General features: G+C 39.9%; 1 pseudogene; it reads right to left on the reverse strand.

Moving 5' to 3' along the window:
- Positions 1 to 6,338: 6,338 nt before the first annotated feature.
- On the reverse strand, positions 6,339 to 7,312 carry LOC105513432 (annotated as a pseudogene).
- Positions 7,313 to 7,721: the final 409 nt, after the last annotated feature.

A 7,721-nucleotide genomic window follows, 5' to 3' on the forward strand; every position in this document is an offset into this window, starting at 1 on the left:
TATGACTGAGTAGTATTCCATGGTGGAAATACACCACATTTTCTTTATCCACTCATTGGTTGAGGGGCGTTTAAGCTGGTTCCATATTTTTTGCAATTGTGAACTATGCTGCTATAAACATGCATGTGCAAGGGTCTTTTTCATAAAATGACTTATTTTCCTCTGGGTACGTAACCAATAGTGGGATTGCTGGATCAAATAGTAGTTCTACTTTTAGTTCTTTAAGGAATCTCCACACTGTTTTCCATAGTGATTGTACTAGTTTACATTCCCACCAGAAGTGTAAAGGTGTTCCCTTTTCACCACATCCATGCCAACATCTTTTTTTTTCTTTTTTAATTTTAAAATTATGGCCATTCTTGCAGGAGTTAAGGTGGTATCTTATTGTGGTTCTAATTTACATTTCCCTGATAATTAGTGATGCTGAGCTTTTTTTTTTATGTTTGTTGGCGATTTGTATATCTTCTCTGAGAATTGTCTATTCATGTTCTTAGCCCACTTTTTGATGGAATTGTTTTTTTTTTTTTTTTTCCTTGCTGATTGTTTGAGTTCCTTCTAGATTCTGGATATTAGTCCTTTGTTAGATACGTAGTTTAAGAATATTTTTCTCCCACTCTGTGGGTTGTCTGTTCATTATGCTGAGTTTTTCTTTTGCTGTGTGGAAGCTTTTTAGTTTAATTAGGTCCCATCTACTTATTTTTGTTTTTTGTTGCATTTGCTTTTGGGTTCTTGGTCATGAACTCTTTGCTTAAGCCAACATCTAGAAGTGTTTTTCTGATGTTATCTTCTAGAATTTTTATGGTTTCAGGTCTTAGATTTAAGTCTTTCGTCCAGCTTGAGTTGATTTTTGTAAGATGAGAAATGAGGATCCAGTTTAATTCTTCTACATGTGGCTTGCCAATTACTGCAGCACCATTTGTTGAATAGGGTGTCCTTTCCCCACTTTATGTTTTTGTTTGTTTTGTCAAAGAGCAGCTGGCTGGAAGTATCTGGCTTTATTTCTGGGTTCTCTATTCTGTTCCATTAGTCTATGTGCTTATTTTCATGCTGATACCATGCTGTTTTGGTAACTATAACTTTGTAGTGTAGTTTGAAGTTGAGTAATATGATGCCTTCAGATTTATTCTTTTGGCTTAGTTTTGCTTTGTCTATACAGGTTATTTTTTTTGTGGTCCAAAAAAAATTTAAAATGTTTTTTTTTCCAGTTCTGTGAAGAATGGTGATGGTATTTTGATAGGAATTGCATTGAATCTGTAGATTGCCTTTGGCAGCATGGTCATTTTCACAATATTGATTCTACCCATCCATGAGTATGGTATGTGTTTCCATTTGTTTGTGTCATTTATGATTTCTTTCAGCAGTGTTCTGTAGTTTTCCTTGTAGAGATCTTTCACCTCCTTGGTTAAGTATATTCCTAAGTGTTTAATTTTTTTTGCAGCTGTTGTAAAAGGATTTAGCTATTGATTCAGTTATCAGCTGTGTCATTGTTGGTGTATATCAGTGCTACTGATTTGTGTGTAATGCATTGATTTTGTATCCTGAAACTTTACTAAATTCATTTATCAAACATAGGGGCTTTGTGGATGAGTCTTTAGCGTTTTCTAGGTATACAATCATATCATTAGTGAACAGCAAGAGCTTGATTTCCTCTTTACTGATTTATTTCTTTCTCTTATATGATTGCTCTGCCTAGGACTTCCAGCACTATGTTGAGTAGAAGTGGTGAAAGTGGGCATCCTTGTCTCGTTCCAATTCTCAGACGGAATGCTTTTAACTTTTCCCCAATTCAGTATAATATTGACTGTGGGTTTGTCGTAGATGGCTTTCATTACCTTGAGGTATTTCCCTTCTATACCAATTTTGCTGAGGGATTTAATCATAAAGGGATGCTGGGTTTTGTCAAATTACTTTTCTACATCTATTGAGATGATCATATGATCATTGTTTTTAATTCTGTTTATGTGATGTATCACATTTATTGACTTGCATATGTTAAACCATCCCTGCATCCCTGGCATGAATTGATGTATCATCAATTTATCATGATGTATTATCTTGATCATGATGTGTTATCTTTTTGAAATGCTGTTGGATTCAGTTAGCTAGTATTTGTTTGAGGACTTTTGCATCTATGTTCATCATGGATATTGGTCTGGATATTGGTTTTCTGTTTTTTGTTATGTTCATTCCTGGTTTTGGTATTAGAGTGATACTGATTGCATGGAATGATTTAGGGAGGGTTCCCTCCTTATCTTTTGGAATAGTTTAAGTAGGATTGGTACCAGTTCTTCTTTGAATGTCTGATATAATTCAGCTGTGAATCCATCTGGCTGTGGACTTTTTTTTTCTTGGCAATTTTTAAATTACTGTTTCAATCTCACTGCTTGTTATTGGTTTGTTCAATGTTTCTATTTCTTCCTGGTTTAATCTACGAGGGTTGTATATTTCCAGAAATTTGTCCATCTCCTCTAGATTTTCTAGTTTGTGCACATAAAGGTTTTCATAGTAGCTTTCAATGATCTTTTGTGTTTCTGTGGTATTGGTTGTAATATCTCACGTTTCATTTCTAATTGAGCTTATTTGGATCTTCTCTCTTCTTGGTTAATCTTGCTAATGGTCTATCAATTTTGTTTATCTTTTCAAAGAACCAGCCTATTGTTTCATTTATCTTTTGTATTTTTTGTTTCAATTTCATTCAGTTCTGCTCTAATCTTGATTATTTCTTTTCTTCTGCTAGGTTTGGGCTTGGTTTGTTCTTGCTTCTCTAGTTCCTTGAGATGCGATCTTAGATTGTCTGTTTTTGCTCTTTCAGACATTTTCATATAGGGATTTAATGCTATGAAATTTCCTCTTAGCACCACTTTTGCTGTAACCCATAGGTTTCGATAAGTCGTGTTACATTATTCAGTTCAAATAATTTTTAAATTTCCATCTTGATTTCAATGTTGACTCAAAGATCATTCAAAAGCAGATTATTTCATTTCCATGTATTTATATAGTGTTCTGGGTTCCTTTTGGAGTTAATTTCCAGTTTTATTCTACTGTGGTCTGGGAGGATACTTGATATAATTTTGATTTTCTTAAATTTATTGAGACTTGTCTGTGATCTATCATATGGTCTATCTTGGAGAATGTTCCATGTGCTGATGAAAAGAATGTGTATTCTTTAGTTATTGGATAAAATGTTCAGCAAATATCTGTAAAGTACTTTTTTTAATCTTTGTGTTCTTTTATATGCTGATAAGGAGCAAGATTCCTGATTGGTATACAGTGATGTATTTATTAAACATAGGCCTGTGCAGAAATTACATGCTATCCATCTAGATAGGTTGTTACACTTTTGCCTATTGATGGAATGTTCCATTTATCAAGTTTTATACATCAAAAAGCTTTTGAATTTCATCAGACTGTCCATTAATTTACCTCTGAAAAAGTGGTGCTTAATTTCAGCTACTATATTTTACAGCATTAAAAAGCTTATGCATTAGGGTGCCTCTCTGCACAATGACACTGAGCAAATAGAGCTGGGTCCATTATCCCACCCAGATTCACATAGTCACACTTGAGAGCTTTATACCAGAGAGCATGGACAGTTACTGCTAGCCATCACAGACTTCTTACTTTGAGAGCCTATCTTCTTGGCCACATTTTATATAGCCAATGAAGACATGCCAGCAGCTGTCTCATGTATAACTTGGCATTAGAGCACCAGGTCTGTTGGATAGTGGTGGTGTGTCCGGAATTGGTGGGTTCTTGGTCTTGCTGACTTCAAGAATGAAGCCGCGGACCTTCGCGGTGAGTGTTACAGTTCTTAAAGATGGTGTGTCTGGAGTTTGTTCCTTCAGATGTTCAGATATGTCTGGAACTTCTTCCTTCTGGTGGGTTCGTGGTCTTGCTGACAGGAGTGAAACTGCAGACCTTCACAGTGAGTGTTACAGCTCTTAAAGGCAGCACGTCTGGAGTTGTTCGTTCTTCCTGGTGGGTTCATGGTCTCGCTGGCTTCAGGAGTGAAGCTGCAGACCTTCACAGTGAGTGTTATAGCTCATAAAGGCAGCGTGGACCCAAAGAGTGAGCAGCATCAAGATTTATTGTAAAGAGCTAAAGAATAAAGCTTCCACAGTGTGGAAGGGGACCCCAGGGTTTGCTGCTGGCAGGCTCTGGCAGCCTGCTTTTATTCCCTTATCCGTCCCCACCCATATCCTGCTGATTGGTCCATTTTACAGAGAGCTGATTGGTCCGTTTTGACAGAGTGCTGATTGGTGCATTTACAATCCCTGAGCTAGACACAGAGTGCTGATTGGTGTGTTTACAATCCTTTAGCTAGACACAGGGTGCTAGACAGAAAAGTTCTCCAAGTCCCCACTAGATTAGCTGGATACAGAGTACTGATTGGTGTATTTACAAACCTTGAGCTAGACACAGGTTGCTAATTGGTGTTTTTTCAATCCCTTAGCTAGACATAAAGGTTCTCAAGTCCCCACTAGACCCAAGAGCCCAGCTGGCTTCAGCTAGTGGATCCTGCACCAGGGCTGCAGGTGGAGCTGCAGGGGGCCAGTCCCACCCCATGCGCCTGCACTCCTCAGCCCTTGGGCAGTCAGTGGGACCAAGGCGCAGGGGCTGCTTGGCGCTCATAGGGGAGGCACTCCTGGAGGAGGCACTCGTGCGGAAGGTGCTGGTTGGGGAGGCGATCCTAGGGATTCTGGCAGGGAGGCTGAGGTCAGGCAGGAGCCCATGACCCGGGAGCGGGGGGAGGCTTCCGCATAGCAGGCTGTAGGTCCCGAGCCCTGCCCTGTGGGGAGGCAGCTGAGGCCCCGTGAGAAATCCAGTGCAGCCCCTGTAGGCCAGCACTGCTGGGGGACCCGGCACACCCTCTGCAGCTGCTGGTCCCGGTGCTAAGCCCCTCACTGCCCTGGGCAGTGGGCGCCAGCCAGCCACTCCAAGTGCAGGGCCCACCAAACCCACACCCACCCAGAACTTGCGCTGGCCCATGAGTGCTGCATGGGCAGCCCCAGTTGCTGCGGGTGCCTCTCCCTCCACACCTCCCCACAAGCAGAAGGAGCCAGCTCCAGCCTCAGCCAGCCCAGAGAGGGGCTCCCACAGTGCCATGGCGGGCTGAAGGCCTCCTCAAGCACCACCAGAGTGGATGCTCAGGCCGAGGAGGCGCCCAGAGCCAGGGCTGCTAGCATGTTGTGACCGTTCAGTGGCAGGCACTATTATTTTATATTCTGGTAAAAGGCCAATTTTAAAAACTGCTACTTGGAGATAAAAATCAAGGGCACAATATACTTAGAAAGTATTGAGCAATCTGGTACTCCAAATGATGTGAATACTTTCCAAAACCAATGGCAAATTGTACCCACGTTTTCCAGCTATGGAACTATTAATACATTGATTCAAATCCCGTTACTCAATCCACATAGCCCTGAGGTCATCCTGCAAAGTGCATACCAAAAAAATACGAAGTTAGGGTGACAAAGTTTGACAGTGATGTTATACAAGTCAAACTTGAAAGGTCATAGTAGGTATACCTATGCTGAGAGGAAAGCATCAAATCCTTTGTGTACACATTTGGTTTTATTGTAGCAAAGCAACTTGTACACTTTTAACATTTAAAACTGAGTATCATCTTTCCTTTCCAGTGAAATAAAAAGAAAATTTCAAAATGAACAGGAACAAAATTACAATAGAGAATGTCAATTCCAAATAAGATCCTACAGGTTCTGCTGATTCTCCCATTGAGTGGCAGGGCTCAAGTCATCATTAGGAGAGAATTTCTTTTAAAAGTGTCATCTTAAACTGCAAAGATGTCTGTCAAGTATCACAATTAAACATGCCAAAGGAGAAGCCATGTTGTCAAAATGCCCACTTAACCACCCAAACATCTCAAACCTATCCTTTGCTGACCTTCTATAATGCCATTTTTTAAAGATTTTTATTCTTTTTTTTTCAACAAGAGAAAGTAGATACATGTTGGTAAATGCCTACTGTCCATATTCACATAGAGACACAGTGTACTCTCTTGAGCCCAATATACAGAGAAAGGAGAAAAAAAGCTGGAATTCTATGCACTAATACACAGGACCTAGCACTCTGCAGCTTCCAGCAGCATGAAGGGAGCAGGTTTTTCTTTTTTTCCCACAGAGCTTGGTGGTGTCGATTCCATACAGTTTTGGTCAGACAAGAAGGGATAACAAATCATTTCGAACAGAAAGGGGTAGAGACTCTTTTCCCATTGTATTATGCTCGAGTTTTTTCTCCCAAAATAAATTGAAAGCCATGGTTTAGAGAACAGAGACCTCAAGAGCAGGGTGAATGAGCATGAGGGGGAAAATAAAAGACAGCAACTTGCTCCCAGGGACTGGAGAAAATTTTTAAAAAAGGAAGGTTGGAATCCATCAGTGTTCTATTAGTCATTTTCTCCTTCATCCTCCTCTCCTTCCTCCCCTTCATCTTCATCTTCTTCGCTTTCATCCTTATCCCCTTCCTCATCAATATCTTCTAATCCTTCCTCCTCTTCATTGTTATCATCATTATCATCATCATCATCATCTTCTCTTTCTTCATTATCTATATCAGGAACCAAGTAGTCTGTAATGGGTTTGGCCAAATATCATCTTTGATGACCTCTCCTAACTCATCAGTACCTGCATCGGAATGGTCAGTAAACCAGATAAAGAAGCTCTCTGGTTCCTCACGCTGCCTCTTTCTGCTGGCTTTATTCTGTGTTTGACTTGAACGTTTCATCAAATCCTTTCCATATTTCCATTTGATTTCAGTGGACTTTGAAGATGGATCACCACTCTCATTCAGATGAAATACTTTGGAGAGAACTTTATTTTCAAAGTAAGGATTTTCATCAAAATAAAAATCTATTCTGTTACCTGATTTAATATCTTCAAAATCTGTCACTTCAACTCTGGTCAAATAATGCAGTACCTCTTCGTCCTCCTCTCCAAGCAGTACAGACACTTCTGAATGGTTGACAAATATTGTTACCCCAAAATGTGGGATTTGGCAATCAATTCTGACCTCGTCCGAAAAAAAATGGTTGGCAGAGTTTGTTATATTTCTATCCTACTTTCAAAACCTCCTCAACGGCTTGTTCATTAAGTCTGTCTATTTCATTTTGTACTTCATCAATGTGTTCAATTGCTTCTTGCTGTTCTTTTTCTCCCTTCTTCAGCAAGCCTGCAGAGGCCGTTGTCTCCTCCAGTCTCTGAGTGGGAGGTGGTCTTGGTTTCTTCTTTTGAGGCAGGAGTGGAGACTGGCATTTGGGGGTCATCCTGCAAGGGAAGTCCAAGAACCAAACCATGAATCTCCTTGCTTGCCTGGAAACAGGCAGAACTGTTAAGTCCATTTATTCTAGGGTATAGATTAAGTCCACTGTTTCTTTGTTGATCTTCTGTCTTGATGACTTGACTAGTGCTGTCAGTGGAGTATTGAAGTCCCCCACTATTATTATGTTGTTGCTTTAAAGTCTGTTTTGTCTGATATAAAATGTGCCACTCCTGCTCGTTTTTGGTTTCTGTTTGCATGGAATATCTTTTTCCACCTCTTTACCTTTATGTAATTCCTTATGTGTTAGGTGAGTCTCTTAAAGGCAGCAAATACTTGGTTGGTGGATTTTTATTCATTCTGCCATTCAGTATCTTTTAAGTGGAGCATTTAGGCCATTTACATTCAATATTACTTTTGAGATGTGAGGTACTGTTCTATTCATC

Source organism: Colobus angolensis, unplaced genomic scaffold (genome assembly GCF_000951035.1).
Source record: "Colobus angolensis palliatus isolate OR3802 unplaced genomic scaffold, Cang.pa_1.0 Scaffold23, whole genome shotgun sequence".
Taxonomy (NCBI): Eukaryota; Metazoa; Chordata; class Mammalia; order Primates; family Cercopithecidae; genus Colobus; species Colobus angolensis.